Genomic DNA, 18,941 nt, shown 5'->3' on the forward strand with positions numbered 1-18,941 from the left:
GTGAATGTGCAAATGTATTTTTTAAAAATTTTGCAGCAGGGTTCGTGACTCCATCGCGGCGTTCCATGGGGGCTTCGCAGAGCGCCGCGATGGAGTCACAACTCCACGATTGGGAGCGCAGAAACACATTAATCAACCTGATCGGGTCAGAATACTTCTACCCTGACCCCTTTAATTGTTTACAGCCCCTCTTTCAGTCCCCTGGGAGCATACACTGGTTATTAAGATGGCAGCTCCAACTTTCTCCACAGGTTGCAGCCAGTCAATCACAGTACTACCGTCTGTCATGTGGAGCCACAGTGCTCCGCGCAGGACCCATGAGGAATCCACGTCCCTGTATATAGAAATTTGGGTTTTATTTAATTTCTCAACAACTACTGAAAGGATTTACACCAAATAAAAAAAGGGCTCTTTCTGGACCAAGAGCTGTAATTCCGTCAAGCAGTTTGGGTGCTATCACTGTTTAATATCCCTATAGAAAAATAAATGGTGAAAACGTATTTTGGGACCACCCCCACTTTGTCTTGGCCCCTGCTTGATGGATCACCTCAAAACCTTCCATACAGAGCTGAAGTGAGCATAGTATTTTCTTGGAAAATTTCATGAAGATTTGGCAAATAGTGCCAAGGTTATTAGCAAAACAAAAAATGCTTTTTGTTTTATAAAACCTGGTTCCTCACTATAACTACCTAGTGGTGACCACCACTAGGTAATACAAATTTCTATATTACTTTACAGTGATATGATGCAGGGGGTGGTGTGCCCCCACCCACACAGCGCTGGGAACCACTACCTCCTTGGAGCTTTACACAAACATGATGTGGGGGGTGGCTTTACTCTTGTTACACCTATGCCAAATGGACAAGTAAACTTCAACACATGGCAAAGAGAACAAGTATTAAGCCTATAATATGTTAAGAAACAAACATAATTTGTTAAAAAGGCTCACATACTTTTTCCACCCAGCTTGAGTAGATCATACTCAAAGAATATATCTTAAAGAAACACAAAACATGAAAAAAACAATACATTCAAAATCCTAAATAACCATCTTAATAGCCAGCTAATTACTCTATTTGAGAAAATACATAAGGTTCCCTATCATAAAAACTAAGAAGGAACAGTGCTATTAAAAACCTATCAGCACTCTTAAGTTAGCTCAGCAGAACAATATTGCACAAAGACCCGATTTGGCAAATACAACCTAAAGAGTTCATAAACAATCCACGATCTTCCTAGGAGTGTATTACAGAATCCTATTCAGACTGATCTCCTCTGGGTTAGCTTAATGTACTTCGTTGTTGCATTTGCAATATTTAACAATTTCAATGTGGATAAACTACCTACCGTCTGAATCCCCAACATTTGAAATAATTTTAATGCATTACGTCAGATCTGTTCTTGTTGTATACAAAGCCCTTCAAAGTGTGCAAACCTTTTTTTGCGGCTCAAATACTAAAGAAAAAGTAGAGTTTGTTCATCATTGAAACTCATTTATCATATTAAACAATGCAAATTGTAGACTTTACCCCCCTTGAATTAGACAGCAGCAAGGTTAAACAAAGTTGCTAGTGTTCTTTGATGTTTTCAGGCATTCTTGTGCGCTTTCATTTTTTGACCAATTATGTTACATATCACCAGAATATCCAGAAGAAGCAACAATTTAATACTCACTGCCTAATGTTCAACAGCGTATGTTGATTTTGTATTTGTTCTAATGTTTTCCTCCTATATAAGCACCTTAAGAAACATCTTTAGTAAAACACAGTTGGGTGCATTTTCTAGCTAGCTGACCATCTTCCAGGTTTGTTTTCACCATGGTAAATAAAATGCTGTACCCATTGATGCAACATTGTTGGGCTTCTTTATCATTAACATCATCCGTTATACTCCCTCACATCAAGAACCATTTAAAAAGGCAATTTCAATGTATTTTTGCAGGAATTACTTACATGATTGATGATTAGCACCCCCTTCAACATTTTGGCCCCCTTTATGACATTGGCAGTAAGTGCCTCTTTCCGCCATGCTGACTGCTCCCAACACACTGCAACCGCAGCTGTATATAGCTACGCGTATTATGACCCACACATAGAAATCTGCCACTATACAGAGACACACACAAGTCCGCCAGGCCAAAGGTCAGTGATAAACTGGTGGTACCAAAACCCACACTGTTACGCCAACAGAAATACGCCCACAGCATTATGACCCACAAATCACTGTGGCGGACATTGAACCATAGTAAACCATTGACAGTACAGACCGCCGCGCTCAAAATACACACAACATAAGAATACAACACCACATTGGACAATTCAAACTACACACACCTGACATACATACACACACCACACCCACACACCCACACCACTATAAAACACACACACACTACCCATAATCCTATCCGGAAAAAAAAAAATTGTCAACTGATAGAGAGACACACCCGGAGCACCCACTGGATTAGAGCCATAGAACACCATCACCTATACAAAATCCACGCACCTCACAGCACTCACCCCAACCCATCACCCCACACACCCTCACACACACTACACACGCTACACCCATGGCACCACAAAGATACCCCAGGTTCTCAGAGGAGGAGCTAAGGGTCATGGTGGAGGAAATCATCCGAGTAGAGCCACAGCTATTCAGAATACAAGTGCAGCAGACGTCCATTGCTAGGAAGATGGAGCTATGGCGGAGAATTGTGGACAGGGTCAACGCCGTGGGACAGCACCCCAGAACAAGGGATGTTATCAGGAAGAGGTGGAACGACCTACCGGGGAAGGTGCGTTCCGTGGTACCAAGACACCAGATAGCTCTACAGAGGACTGCCGGTGGACCCCCACCTCCTCCCCCACAACTAACAACATGGGAGGAGCAAGTCTTGGTGATCATGCCTTCAGAGGGCCTGGCAGGAGTAGCAGGAGGACTGGACTCTGGTAAGTCAAATATTTACTACTTTCATCACCCCCCTATCTGCATGCCGTCACAATCTCCTACCCCTACCCTCACCCCATCACTGCACCACCTCAAATATCCCCCTCATCACAACCCACCCATCCCAATACCAATCTCTGCATGCAGCACCAATGCATGGACCCCCATCACAGACCTGCATGGACACACATCACCACAGCATGCACACTAGTGACAATCTCTTAGCCAACCAAATCACAACTCACACAAGCCAAAGCTGCCTTGGTAATAACAACCATGGAGGGGAACATACCCATGCACAAGATGTCACACGCAGAAACAATAACACTGCATTTACATCCCCACAGGACCCCCACACAACGTCACCGGAGAAGAGATGCCAGCAACATCCAGTCCCCCCACAGAAGAGGCCCACAGTGATGACAGCAGCTCTGCACACCTGGATCATGATGACCAACCTGGCCCATCAGGGACCTATGGACAGTTGGTGACCCAGCCACAGTCCCAAACCACCACAGAGCCTCCCCCCTCTGGAAACACCAGCACAGCACCCACCCAGTGGACCCATCCCTCTGTCCCCAGGACACATCAATGAGCAGTGTGCCTACCACTACAGGGACCCCAGGCAGTGGGCACACAGCACAGGACAGCAGGGAAGCTGGGAGGACTGCTGTGCGATAGGGGGAGGACAGGCCCAGGGAACCCACTCTCCAGGAGGCACTCACCAACATCCTGGGAGCATACCACCATTCCCAGGAGACCATGGGCCAGATACTGGACAAGTTGCAGGAGACCCAGTGGCTGCAGGAGGGACAGTACCTGGGAATCAGGGAGGACCTGGAGGACATACACACCACCCTGGTCACCATTGCAGGGGGGCTGGCAGACATGGCCAACACCATGAGGGAGGCAATGGCACACCACAGGGCCCCTGACACTAGCCACACTGATGAACAGCCCTCCACTTCCACTGACGCTAGTGACAGGAGGCCCGCACTGGAACAACAGGCCACCAGCACCGCTCCCCCTACAGATGGAGAACCACCACACAAAAGGTCCCTGCGATCCAGGTAGAAGCCAGAGAACATTGCCAAGACCCCCGCCAGGAAATAAGACTCCCCTGAATGTCACCCTTGTGTCCCACTCTGTCACCTTGTCCACCTTGAACTGCCATTGCCCCACTCCTAATTTCCCCTTGGACCATGCATTTGTGATACAATAGACTGGAATCTATCCTTGAAATTCCTCCACCTTCAACCGAGCCCATTGCAAAACCCCCTACACTTATTATCACAGAAATAAACACCCTTAAAACAAATACAAGCATGGAGTCTGTCAATTGAATGAAATATGTATTAGTTTAACAAGCTGTAAACATTGCAATGCAAATGTACCGTTATATATACATAGGTATGACCTATAGTGGGCAGCAGTAAACACACCAGGAGCCAGAGTGGGGCACAGATATCTGAAAATAGAGATGCCAAAGGGTACAGTAAGTGGCCATAGAAATAGGGAAATCAGGCTGCCATGTACAATGTCCAACACCAAACTGCAATTGAAGGTGAAGTTACAGTGTCTTACCTGTGTGTCACTAGAAGTACTGTTGAATTATAGTAGTTCTGTCCACATCCTCTTCCTCTGCCTCCTCTTCGTCACAGACCACAGGCTCCACCGCTGCCACATGACCATCTCCAGCCTCATCCTTCTGCAGAAATGGCATCTGACGTCTCAAGGCCAGGTTGTGCAACATGCAACATGCAATGATGATCTGGCACACCCTCTTGGGTGAGTAGTACAGGAATCCACCTGTCAGATGGAGGCACTTGAATCTGGCCTTCAGGAGGCCAAAGGTACGCTCAATGATCCTCTTTGTTCACCCATGTGCCTCATTGTAACGTTCCTCTACCCTTGTCCTGGGATTCCTCACTGTGGTCAGTAGCCAAGAGAGGTTGGGGTAACCAGAGTCACCCTGTGCCTCTGGAGTTGATACATCACATATGGGATGCTGCTGTTCCTCAAGATAAAGGCATCATGCACAGAGCCAAGATACTTTGCATTTGGCATGGGAGATGTGCTGGTCCTCCAAACACACCATCTGCACATTCAGAGAGTGAAAGCTCTTTCGATTTCTGAACACCAGTTCATTTTGTCTGTGGTGGGACAAATGCAATATGTGTACCATCAATAGCACCAATGATGTTGGGGATATGTCCCATTGCATAGAAGTTAGCCTTCGCTGTGGCCGAATCCTCCACCTGGGGGAATACGATGTAGCTGTGCATGTGTTTCATCAGGGCAGACAACACTCTGGTCAGCACGTTTGAGAACATAGGCTGTGACATCCTTGATGCCATGGCCACTGTTGCTTGGAAGGAACCACTTGCCAAGAAATGGAGCACTGAAAGGACCTGCACTAGAGGCGGGATACCTGTGGGGTGGAGGATAGCTGAAATCAGGTCTGGCTCCAATTGGGCACACAGCTCTTGGATTGTGGTATTATCAAGTCTGTAGGTTAGGATATTGTGCCTGTCCTCCATTGTCGCCAGGTCCACCAGGGGTCTGTATACCGGGGTATGTCTCCATCTTCTATTCATCCTCAGCGCTTGAACTCTAGGGTGAAAAAACGGTGAGCAGATGGTCATATTCAAACTTATACTCTGATTAATATGCCTTTCTTTTTGTACAGAAACAGTATGTGAATGTGTAGGTCCATTGATGTGCGTATGTCTGCTGTGACGCAGTTAGGTGCCATGGCCTGTGCCCCCCTGAAATTGCGGCCGCCTGACCTGTGAGGAGGGACAAGTGGAAATGAGGTAATTCCGTTGGCATCAATGATGTGCAACACATCATTGGTTATCATTGGGGCCTACGGGTTCCAGGAGCCAATACTAATGTACGCCGGCGGTGACGGTACACACCGCTGTGGACATGAATGCAATTTTCTATCTGTTCACTCACTTGCTACCTGACTTTCAACAGGAGAGGACCTACACTGCAAGTGCTGCTGTGACCTTTGTCTGGTAGCGACCATTGCTCAAGTGTCTGGGGAAAGGGCCCCTGCCTTCACCTCTGAGGAGTTGGAGAGATTAGTGGATGGGTTCTTACCCCAGTACCGTTTACTTTATGGTCCTCCAGACAAACAGGTAAGTACACTGTGAGCACGATGCGTGGGGCATGAATGTATGGAGTGCTGTGTGTGTTAGTCTCGTGTGGGGGGGCTGAGGAGTCCTGGGCAGAGTGTTGCATGTTCGGTGGGCAATGTCTGTGCGTAAGGGAATGGGAGGGATATGGTGGGCCATGAGTATAACAGTCCGGAAGGTAGGAATGATACCTTTTCTGCTGTATCTTTTTCTGCAGGTCAGCGCCCATCAGAAAAAGGGAATTTGGTGTGCCATCGCCAAAGAGGTGCAGACCCTGGTGGTCTTTGACAGGCGGAGCACCCACTGTCAAAAACGGTGGGAGGACCTGCGCCACTGGGCAAGGAAGACAGCGGAGGCCCAGCTGGAGCTGGCCTCCCAATGAGGAAGGGGTGCCTGTCATACACTGACCCCCCTGATGTTCCGCATCCTGGCGGTGGCCTATCCGGAGTAGGATGGGTGCTTGAAGGCATCACAGCAGCCACAAGAGGGTGAGTACAGATTCAGAATCATGACTTTGCGCATTAAGGTGTTACCTGGGTGGGGATGTGGGTCTGTGGGTGCTCCTAGGCGAGGGAGAACATGGCAGGGTAGGTTCCATGATGGGCAAACTCAGATGCACTCCAACCCCAATAATGCTAGTGGGCATCTACTACTGGGCAGGGTCCTGTGGGTTCCAGGTGTGCAGCTCATGGCGTTAGGCTTTGTACCCTATGGCCTGGTGACTTGCATTGTAACTGGTAGTGCATGGCCTAGTGCATAGTGCTGCTCCCTGTGAGGTGTGTACGCCAATCGTAGTGTTGTTGCTGGCATTGACCAAGTGTATCCTCTGTCTCTTACCCCCCTTTCTGTTTTGTCATCCTGTCCTTGTGTGCATTAGCATCATCTGGCGGAGGAGCGGAGGCATCGGCGACGGAGGGAGGTGCATTCCACATGGGCCTGGAGGCTGAATCCACCGACAGTGAGGACACCAATGGGACAATGTGCCCGCTCACCCAGAAGGGTGAGCATCTCCTTCGCCCCAGGCACCTCAGGCCCTTCCCCAGTCAGCCCTGCTGCCCTCAGTGAGGAGGCTATTGACCTCCTGAGATCCCTCTCTGTTGGGCAGTCAACCATACTGAATGCCATTGAGGGTCTAGCAGGGCATTTGCAAAAAACAAATGCATACCTGGAGGGCATTCACTCTGGCGTGGCGGCCCAACAGAGAACATTCCAGGCTCTGGCCAACTCACTTATGGCAGCCATTGTCCCTGTCTCTAGCCTCCCCCCCAGCTTCCTCTACCCAGTCCCATTCCCCTCAACCCCAGCCTATCCCAAGCACACCTTCAGTCCTCCATGCACCCAAATCAACACACAGAAGTGGCTCAGGCAAACACAAGTACCACACTTCATTCCACAGGCACTCACACAAGCACCATCCCCATGCAGACACACCAACATCCACTGCCTCCACTGTGTCCCCCTCCTCCTCATCAGCCACCTCCCTCCCAGTCACTGATGGATTTAGGCCCAGATCACTGTACTGGGGGTGAATGTTTGACAATGTTCAGCATTCCGTCCATCACTTGTTTTTGCTTTGTCGCCCTAAGTGGGAAGGGTATGCCCAGACGTGGGTCCCGTGCTTCCCATGCCACTGGATTCAAGCTAGCCTGGCTGATGAGGGGTGAAACCCCGAAACCGGTCCCAGGATGCTTGTTTCCAGTCCAGGGAAGACCTGGCCTAGCAGTTCGGGCTGGACTGTTCCCATGGGGAACAGGGTCCAGACTGATTTGCATATGGCTGGGTCCAAACTGGAATGGCATGGGCAGCAAAAAAACCATGGATTTAGGCTCAGATCACTGTACTGGGGGTGAATGTTTGACAATGTTCAGCATTCCGTCCATCACTTGTTGTTTTTGCTTTGACGTCTACACTCACACCTGCATGCACTACATCCTCATCCACTACCTCCATCACCAGCACACCTATCACAACACGCCCCTCACTGGCAGTCACCACCGCCACATCCATGCACACGTCTCCTGTGTCCTCTCCCACTATGTCTGTGCCCCCTCGTCCCAAAGTACACAAACGCAAGCACTCAGACACCCAACAGCCATCCACCTCACAACAGCATCTAACCCATGCACCTGCACCCAAACACACCAGACTGACACCTCCTACCACCACTCTCTCTTCCTCCACTCCTAAACCTTCACCCTCTTCCAGCCCCAGTGTCAATAAAAGGCTTTTCCTCTCCACCATTGACCTCTTCCCTGCCCCTCCCCCCGGTCCTTCATTTCGGGCCAGGGTGGGCTGAACCCAGTCCAGCACCTCAGCCACCCAGTTCACAGCCACTGTAGTTCCTGCAGCTACTGCAGGTGTGAGAAGCTCCAAGGACGCACCCATCAGCACAGCCAGTGTACCCTCACCACCTGCCAAGGGCAAGAAGGGGCCACCAGTTAGCAAGGGCAAGAAGGGGACACCAGCCAGCAAGACGAAGGAGGCACCACCAGCCAGCAGGACAAAGGAGGCACCACCAGCCAGCAAGGGGAAGGAGGCACCACCAGGCAGCAACGGGAAGGTGGGATCACCAGCCAGCAAGGGGAAAGAGGGAACACCAGCCATCAAAGGCAGGAAGGGAACACCAGCTGGCAGAAGCAAGGAGGCCCCACCATCTGCCAAGGGCAGGAAGGGGACAACAGCTGCCATGGCCAATTTAAAAGGAACTGACGCCGCAGGCAGGATGGATCTGGTGCCTGGGGCTGGAGCAGCATCTGGGCAAACAACACCAGCCATGGCACTTCAGCCGTCTGAGGCTGCAGGGGAAGGGCTGAAGCCTCCCCCACCACTGACAGCACTGCCACCTGCACCGCCAGCAGCAGTACTTCCAGCAGTAGAAGCCCCAGTGGGCAGCCATCTGAGGCTGCAGGGGAAGGGCTGGAGCCTCCCCCCACCACTGACAGCACTGCCACCTGCACCGCCGGCAGCACCGCCACCTGCGTCGACAGCAGCAGTAGCAGCCCCAGTGGGAAGCCGTCCGAGGCTGCAGGGAAAGGGTTGAAGCCTCCCACCATCACTGACAGCACCGCCACCTGCACCACTGGCAGAACCACCACCTGCACCGCCAGCAGCAGCAGCCCCAGTTGGAAGCCATCCAAGGCTGCAGTGAAAGGGCTAAAGCCTCCCCCCACCACTGACACCACCACCACCTGCACCGCCGGCAGCACCGCCACCTGCACCACCAGAAGCAGTACTGCCAGCAGCAGCAGCCCCAGTGGGCAGTCGTCCGAGGCTGCAGGGGAAGGGCCAGAGCCTCCCCCCCACCACTGACAGCACCGCCACCTGCACCGCCGGCAGCACCACCACCTGCCCCGCAGCAGCAGTAGTGCCAGAAGCAGCAGTCCCAGTGGGCAGCCGTCCGAGGCTGCAGGGGAAGGGCTGAAGCATTCCCCCACCACTAACAGCACCGCCACCTGCTGCGCAACTTCCATCCACTGAGTAGCCATCACTACCGGCGAGCAGTGTATAGTCGTGCCTACATGGGCTGTAGTGCGTCCTGGCCCCTGCAACACCTGCAGTTGTGACACCCAGGTGAGAGACTGTGACCTTGCACCATCCAGGATCAGCATCACAGAGCACAAAGCCCCCTCCAGAACCATTGGAAGAAGGCATCCACTCACCCCCTCCTTGCCAGGATGAAGCACACTGGGCACAAGGCCCCCTCAGAACCAGTGGAAGAAGGCATCCACTCACCCCCTCCTTGGCAGGATGAAGCACACTGGGCACAAAGCCCCCTCCAGAACCTGTGGAGAAGCCATCCACTTGAAAGACTGTGGCTTTGCACTCCCCAGGACCAAGCAGTGGGAAAACCACCCACTTGAGAGACTGTGGCTTTGCACTGCCCAGGACCAAGCAGAGGGCAAACCACCCACTTGAGAGACTGTGGTCTTGCACTCTGTGGCTTTGCACTCCCCAGGACCAAGCAGTGGGCAAACCACCCACTTGAGAGACTGTGGCTTTGCACTCCCCAGGACCAAGCAGTGGGCAAACCACCCACTTTAGAGACTGTGGCTTTGCACTCCCCAGGACATCGCAGGAGGCATGTAGCCCCCTCCAGGAGCAGTGGCGTTGTACCATCTCCCGGCTCAGGTGCCCCCATTCCCCATCCCCCTGAGGTGCCTGTGTGTTTTTTAACTTAATGCCCCTGCAGTTTTCTCTCCATATTGAGGCAGGAGTCAAGTGTGGCCTTGGTCTATGAGTTATGGCCCTGTGGGCCTCTGCCATTTTGGAGTGGGCATTGTCCTTCCATCTGTATATATTGTACATACTGTTTATTGCTTTAATGATGTATATATCTACATTTGTAATATTACACTCACTTTAATCAATTCCTTTTGTCCTTGTGAGATTCCTGAGGGTTAAGGGGTGTATATGTGATGTTGTTGCATCTGTTTGTGTGTATGGTGTTGGGGGTGGGGGTGTTGTGTGTGTGTGTCCCTGTCTTTTTCCTCCCCCTATTCCTTGTGTGCTAGGTGCAGAACTCACCGTGGTCGTCTTCGCCGCAGTTCATGTTCCTTGTGTAGGAGGAGGTAGCCCAGAATTGGAAATATGTGCAGTTCAGACTCCATGGCTTTGTGGTTCTTCCTTGTGTGTACAGAGGTGAGTCGTTTCCCTTCTGTGTACTGTTTCCGCCGTGCTTTTGATGGCATTGGTACCGCCCCGGAAAAGGTGACGGATTGGTGTGTCATAATAGTGTGGGCAGTACATTGTCTTCTGTCTGGCTGTTGGCGGTTACCGTCGCAGTGTTTGTTGCTACTGACGTGGCAGTCGGAGTGTTAAAGTGGCTGTATGTGTTTGCGGATTCCGCTGTGGTCATAATTCCATTTTTCTTACCGCCGAACTGTTGGCGGAATTACCGCCACTTTATCACCGACCGCTAGGATTGTAATGAGGGCCTTTATCCGTTGTCAAAAAAGAAATATATTTTTCACGTTTCTGATTTCTATATCTTTAGACATATGACCACTTTATCTAGAATCTGAATCATCTCACTTGCATTTTCTGAGTCACTTACCCTCGATCTCACTTCATCAAGCAATCTTTCAGTTAAGGTCATCTTGTTATTAATTGTATTTTTGGAATCTCGCTGACGGAGGTTCTGCCATCAAAACATTTAAAGATAATTCTTATTAGACCTGTCAGATCTTGGTATGGTTTCCCCTGTCTTTTTAGCTTATTACCTCCTGTTATGATCCTGTGCTGAATTTTGTTTTTGCTAGTCTTAGGACTCTGGGCACTTTACCACTGCTGGCCAGTGCTAAAGTGTGAATGCTCTCTGTCTAAATTGGGTTGGTGATTGGTTTTCCATGATTGGCACATTTGATTTACTGGTAAGTGCCTAGAATAGTGCACCATGTGTGCCCAGGGCCTGTAAATCACATGCTACAAGTGGGCCCGAAGCACTGATTGTGTCACCCACATGACTAGCCCTATAAACATGTCTCAGACCTGCTATTGTGGTGTCTGTATGTGCAGTTTTAAACTGCCATTTCGACCTGGCTAGTGGTTGCCAGACCTTCCCTTTTTCTATATGTAAGTCACCCCTAAGGTAGGCCCAAGGCAGTCTCACGTCCAGGGCAAAACATGTACTTATGTGTTTTGCATGTCCTGATAGTGAAATACTATTAAATTCATTTTCACTATTGCAAGGCCTATCTCTCCCATAGGTTAACAAGGGGATTGCCTTTACATATCTTTTGGTATAATTTCCCATTTGGATGAGACAGAGAGTTGGAGTTTGGAGTCTCTGAACTCACAATTTTAAGATGCAGCTTTTAGTGAAGTTGATTTTTTAGTTGTAAGTTTGAAAATGCTACTTTTAGAAAGTGGGCATTTTCTTGCTTAACCATTCTGTGTCTTCCTGGGCTAGAGTGGGATTGAGGAGCTGAAACTTGAACTTGAAATTGCTGGGCCTGCCCTCATACAATACAGTCTCTAACCTCCTAGAGAGTGTCTGGGGCAGGACAAGGAAGAGGCAGTGTCTTGTGCTGCTGACCCCACAACTTTAGAACACTTCTGGATCAAGAGGATTCTATGCCAAGAAGAGCTAGATGCTTGAAGAGGACCTGCTACTCTACCTGTTGCTTTGCTGTGCTGGTCTGCTACCGCTGCGTCTGCCCTGGGAGTGAAAAGTCTGGACTTTGCTGTGTATCCTGTTGTGAAGATTCTCCAAGGGCTTGGACTGAGTTTGTCTCCTGTTAAGAAGTCTCAGGGACATCAAAGACTTTATATGTCAGCATCTGGGCTCTATTGCTGAGAACCCCTGACTTGCCAAGTGGTGCCACATCTAGTCCCTGGGCCCATGGAAGGAGAAGCTGGCAGAAATCCTCAATCAGAGCTGAGTGGCAGAAAAATTGATGCAGCCTCTGCAACGCGGCTGAAATATTGACACAGCGCAGGTGAGATGGATGCATCACCAACTCAGCACTAATTCATTCTGCCTTGTATCCGGATTTCCCATGCGTCGTCCCTGGGCATCAAAATATTCACCATCACCGCCCAAATCCAAGACTGCTTGTCCGGAAACCAACGCATCCTTTCCGTGCAAGGAAAGAATCAATGCATCACTTATCCGGAGGAGAAAGTGTCGATACACGGCCTTACTTGTGAGTAAGAAATCAATGCATTGCTTGCTTTTCTGATGCACGCTCGACCTTGCTACTTTGTTTTTGATGCAAACCACGTACTTTGTGCTAAAACAATACATCCATTGATTCTTATAAAGTCCTTTTTGTGGTGGTTTTACTGTGTTACTGTGGTGTTTGTACAAATACTTCACTCATTGCTTCAGAGATAAGCCTGACTGCTTGAGTGAAGCTACTAAGGGGTGAGCAGGGGTTATCCTAGTTGTGTGGCTCCCTTAATGTGCCTAGAGTAAAGGTCCCTACATGCATAGGGTATAAACTGATTGCCAACTAGAAACCCCATTTCTAATACTCAAGAGATTTTTAGATTACAACATTTTACATACTCACATTTTAGCACCTGCCTCTTGCAATTGTATCAAGGGTTGAAAATTGTGATCAAAAGTTGGAGACCAAAATGCACTGTGACACCACTTTTTGTCATGAAGCCTCCCTTAGATAGTCTTTAAACAGAAACTGGCATCACTGGAAGACAATCTGCAACATCTCAGAGGCTCAAACTTTTTCAAATAGACAGAACATCACCTTGGAAAGGTTTATTAATTAGCTTTAATTTTGCTCCTTTCCAAGAGCTGGTGCCATTCCCTGGACTATAAAGAAGCATTAGTATGAATTTCTGAATGCAGTGCAGAATTCTGGAGTCCTACTCCTACCCTTTATGTTCCACAATCCATGAAACTCACAAAATAAAACCCTCAAGGATTGTGTCCAAGCATCGGAACAAACCAGGTGGGGATGATGCAGATCTGAGCACTGGTGGAGGGCACATGAAAAGCTTTCTCTCCTTCTGAAGCAGACTGTCTCTGGTTAGCTTTTGGTACTGATATAGCATTTGTCAGTTATTCTCTAAACAAGGCCACTAAGGGGGACATTCCGACCCCGGCGGGCGGCGGGTGCCGCCCGCCGGGCGGAGACCTCTAGAAGACCGCACCGCGGTCAAATGACCGCGGCGGTCATTCTGACCTTCCCGCTGGGCGGGCGGGCGACCGCCAAAAGGCCGCCCACCCGCCCAGCGGGAAAGCCCCAGCAACGATGAAGCCGTCTCCGAATGGAGCCGGCGGAGTTGCTGGTGTGCGACGGGTGCAGTGGCACCCGTCGCGATTTTCAGTGTCTGGTAGGCAGACACTGAAAATCATTATGGGGCCCTGTTAGGGGGCCCCTGCACTGCCCATGCCTGTGGCATGGGCAGTGCAGGGTCCCCCAGGGGCCCCACGACACCCGTTCCTGCCATCCTGTCCAGGATGGCGGGAAGGGGGTCGGAATCCCCATGGCTGTGCTGCGAGCAGCGCCGCCATGGAGGATTCTTTGGGGCAGGGGTAAACGGGCGGGAAACCGCCAGTTGCCCTTTTCTGACCGCGGCTTTACCGCCGCTGTCAGAATTGCCCATGAAGCACCGCCAGCCTGTTGGCGGTGCTTCCGCGGCACTCTGCCCTGGCGGTTTTCAACCGCCAGGGTCAGAATGACCACCTAAATCTTTCCACCCAGCATGAAGTGCTGGAGAAATAGTCCACTAAGGATCCCTTTAAACAACACAGTTTGAAATGGCAGTATGCCTTATGCGGCCACATAAGGAAAACTCCAATCTGAAATAAAGCTAAGGAGTTTTATTACAAGCTCAGAATCAAAGTCATGTAGACTCTCAAAAAATTTATAAAGATACAGAATAACCATGGGTTGACCAAGGCAATGAAAGAGATTCAAATGAAACAACATCAAAAGGACTAAACATTCAACAATGCAAATACAAAACAGCAACAAGATAATCTGATTGGTAGAAAACAAGCACTGTTCAGTTCTTTTAAGCATTAAGGCAATTTAAAAGTCATCCTAGCTTAGCTAGGTAGGGTATGTGAAAACTCTACAAATAAGTAAGTTAACATGTGCTAGGCTAAAACACATGTGGTCAAAAAGTAAAAAGAAAAAAGATGCAAAGAATTGGGAAAAATGACATCTGGCCAAAGTGCTGACTAACCAAAGGAGATAAAAAGTAGGTGAAAAGGGAAGGCATCAACATTTCAGAAGCTTGGTCAAGAGTCTTCTTCTTGGACCAGGGGAAAAATGTGATGTCTTCGCAAAGTATTTGGAATAAAGACTCAAGAGCGGGTTATCGCTTATAAGGTGCAGTAATCAAAGCATCAGGCAGGGCAAATAGCTGAGCTTCAAGCTGCAGTTGATTCAGCCCTTGATGCCAAGATTAGCTATCAGGGCCATGATCCTGCTGTAGAGCTCCATTTGGGATAGTCCAGACGAGAGCTAAGGGAATTTTCATCATTGAAGAGATCAATAGCTCTAGAGCCCCTCAGCAATTGGTCTAGTAGGAAAGTCAGATGATTGTGAAATTTCTCGCTTGATCTGCTTGTCTGAAGTGGGAGAATGTGTGTTTTTATTAAGCTACATAAACCAGTATCTGGTGGGCTTATTTCCAATAAGATTGCTGTGTCTTAGGCCTTTTTACAGCACTATAAGGCCCTGTACAAAAGCATGTATTCAATCCCACAGGCCACTATAGAGGATCATTTTCAGTCATCACAACTTCTGCGGCTGCTGTCTATTCTAGCAGAATCTCTGACTTCAAATACATTGAGGAACGTGACTCATGAAACCATTGCCACAATGCCTAATGGGAAGGCTTGTCGGAAGATGGATTCCCAGTTGAGTTTTTTTTAATACTCGCTTCGGAGCATGTGCCATTGTTAACTGAGTTTTAATTTTGTAAACTATAGTGGGGTCGTCCTACCATCTTCTAAAGAGTCCACAGTCAATTTTTTTCTTAATAAAGGCAAGGGCCCGAAAGGTGTTAACTGTTATTGTCCAATTAGTCTTTTAAATATAGACTACAGGTTGCTAGTGAAAGTTTGGATGAGACATATAACCCTGGCAGCCCAGGCACTAATACGCCATGGCCACACAGGTTATGTTGCTGGCGGGTTCATGTCGCTAATATGGTGTTCCTGTTACAGGCACTAGATTATTTTGCCAGTAGCCAGACTCATGCTGTAGTAATGATGGTTGATGCAGAAAAAGCATTCAACTTAGTAAACTGGAACACGCTGTTTTATGTGCTGGGGAGGATTGGTTTCCTTACTGGGTTAATTACAATATTACAAAGCTGCAGATCTCTATTTTAGACCACAAGCTCATACTAATGTGAATGCCAATTTGGCCGGGGTGGTAAATATTGACAGGGGTACCAGACAGGGGTGTCCTCTGTCTCCGTTAACTTTTTTTTAGAGAGTCCCAAGCTACTAGGATCTGGGTGAACCAGACAACCTTCACCCCCTATGCTGAAAATGTTTGTGGATGTCATCATTCTATATCTTAGGTCAGAGGAGCAGAATGTTCAGGAAGCCTTTAAGGACTTTGAGCGGATCAAGGAGCTTGGGGGTTACAAAATTAATCAGACCAAATCTTAATTGCTTTAATTCAATTTTCCAGCTAGTGACCTTCCTCCAGGTCTACATCAACAGGCTTGTTCTACAAAATCAATCTGTTACCCAGGGGACCTTGGTAACGAGCAACTGGGTGACCTTTTTAGCCTGAATTATGCACCAGTGTTCAAGAAGATAAGAGACTTGTTGTAGAGATGGCCTCTGCTTCCCTTAACATTAGTGGGCAGAGTGGCGCTTATTAAAATATCAGTTCCACCGTTGCTGCTCTTTCTTTTTATGACTGTTCCCATCAAAATCAAAAAGAGTTTTTTTGTTGAATTAGATGCACTTTTTATGTATTTTGTTTGGAATAAGAAGGCCTCTAAGTTTAAACTGTCAGTACTTCAGCCTGATACCTATCAGGGTGGTCTGACATTACCTTTCTGCAATAAACAGGTAGGATACAGAAAACGTCAGTCAGTCCTCTCGCTCCATAGGGCAGGAAGGCTTTTTTGGGGAGGTGAATAGTCACTGTCCCCCATAAGCGTACTCCAGGGATACATCCTCCCAACTACACATAATACAACAAAAACGTATCCATACACCTGTCAGCTGCTCATGATACTGACCACTTTAATCATTGTCATTCCCTCATCACAAAAACATTACTTTTTCATTTTTAGTAACCCTCACCCACTCTAATAGTGACATGCTTCATCATCAGGTCCACTTTGGCTCTTACAGGTCAAGAAGAGCTCAACTGACTTGTAGGAGCACGTATCATAGATCCTGATGGGGTCTAACGATAAAAATACCTTACTGGTCACTAAGGTATCTATTTATTTGCAGTGCCAGTAGGTATGGTTAAAACAAGGGGGATCTCTAGGTACTTTATGGTCCTATGACCCTCATCTAAGTAGATGTATTACTCATGTGCAACATGTTTCAGCCCCTGCAAAGACCTAATAGGTGCCAGGCTTTCATCAGGACGGAATTGTAACATTGTGTCCCTGGCTGGTAGTGAAACAAACATCATGCATAATATTCTGTGATATTGCATGCAATGCGTGATACCTTAACACGTCTGTCATTAAAAATTATGCATGTATGCAGTCCTGGAAAGGGAAAAACAAAAAAAAAACAACTCCATGTAACGGAGACAAACAAACAATTACAGAAACTGTCAGTAGCATGGTCCTGACATGCTTCAAAGAGATAGTGCTGTGAATCATACAATGTGGCCAAAGGACTTGAAACCTCCTCTATACAGAGAAGACACACTCACAGACGAGACATTGACTACTCCCATTTTCTTTATTCAGTGTTTTACATGTGAAAAATGTCACACTAGTAGTCCTTATAATGCAAGTTGTGTAAATTAGGCCATTGTCTCACTCTTTTTATAATGCCACGAATATAAGTATCCTCTCAACAACAACCCATCATACAGGTCACTCATATTAGTACTACCCCCGGTTCCATACAAACCATGCTTACCCATTTTGGGTAACCACCTTCCTCCTCTGGAGGAGTAGGGAGTGTGCCACTGTAGTCACACACAATTAAAGAATGAAATCCAAAAATGGCCCTAGTATTAGTCTGTAAAACTACTTCCACATGCCGATGATCAGAGCCCACAACATTTAATAATCTCCAAATACAAGGAGCACCTGTACGTATTACTTATATCATCAAGGGGACTGCACTGCGACTAGTACCTACAATTCCTCTCACTACAGGCTCCCGCTGCCATTTGCTGTAACTAGTAGAACTCGTGGCCTCGTATTTCAAGTGGTGCACCTCTCCAAGGAGACACCCCTCCTCTTATGTCCTCATACCACATTGCATAGACCAGTCAATAGGTCCATAATTGAGGATCTACTTCTTTTTCTATCCTTCATGTGAGGTTGCACCGCAAGGCCAATCAACAACGTGGGTGCCACTCTCCCAAAATGGATACCTAAACAGGCTAGATTGTGGTGGCTTACAACCCTCCTTCAAAGTTAGAAGGAAAAATAACTTGCTCTCTTTATTTGTAGTAAACATTACTTTATTCATTTTTGCTGTTCACATTACTGTAGTCATTATTGCTAATTCCCATACCCTTTGTGGACTGCATTGTGGTGACTCACAAGCCTCCTTCAACACTAGGAGGGGGGTTCAATTATGATCTTTATTTGTGGTACACACTACTTCATTTATTATTGCTCTTCCCCATATCTGTATAGTACCTAATGGTCAGTACTTTAAATAGCACAGTTGCAGGGACATAGAAAGCTGGAAGGGTTAACCAAATCAAGAGTTATGATGCCGGCTTGTTTAATATATTGATATGGGGAATATGGTGCATTGCCCCATATTTAGACCTACTATGATGCTGCTCTACTCAATCTGCTTGCCAGATCAATAGATCAAAATAGGTCAGTCGATCTTTGTTTTATGAACAGAATGATCCAGGAAGCAGGGACTCAGTTGCAAGTATTTATCAAAACAGCTAGGTTACGCAAGAAAACCAGATACAAAGGGGCTGCCATAGGTGTGCGTTCATTTTCAAGCATTCTGTCAAGCCAAACATATTGCAGGAGATATTTCATATCTTACGTTGCAGGAATGTAGATATGCAGGGTTACCAGTGCCTCAGAACCCCTCTAGGGTCTGGAATACTAAGGGGTTTCGAGAAATTAGCTAATTTTTTGTTCAGGGGGGTGTATTACATGGGAGGAATTACATGCCAGTTGTGGAGATTTCTGTAAGCAGCTGTTCCTGGGGTTTCAGCAGATGTATTCTTTTTTTAAACACAA

The sequence above is a fragment of the Pleurodeles waltl genome, chromosome 2_2 (assembly GCF_031143425.1).
Source record: "Pleurodeles waltl isolate 20211129_DDA chromosome 2_2, aPleWal1.hap1.20221129, whole genome shotgun sequence".
NCBI classification, from domain to species: Eukaryota; Metazoa; Chordata; class Amphibia; order Caudata; family Salamandridae; genus Pleurodeles; species Pleurodeles waltl.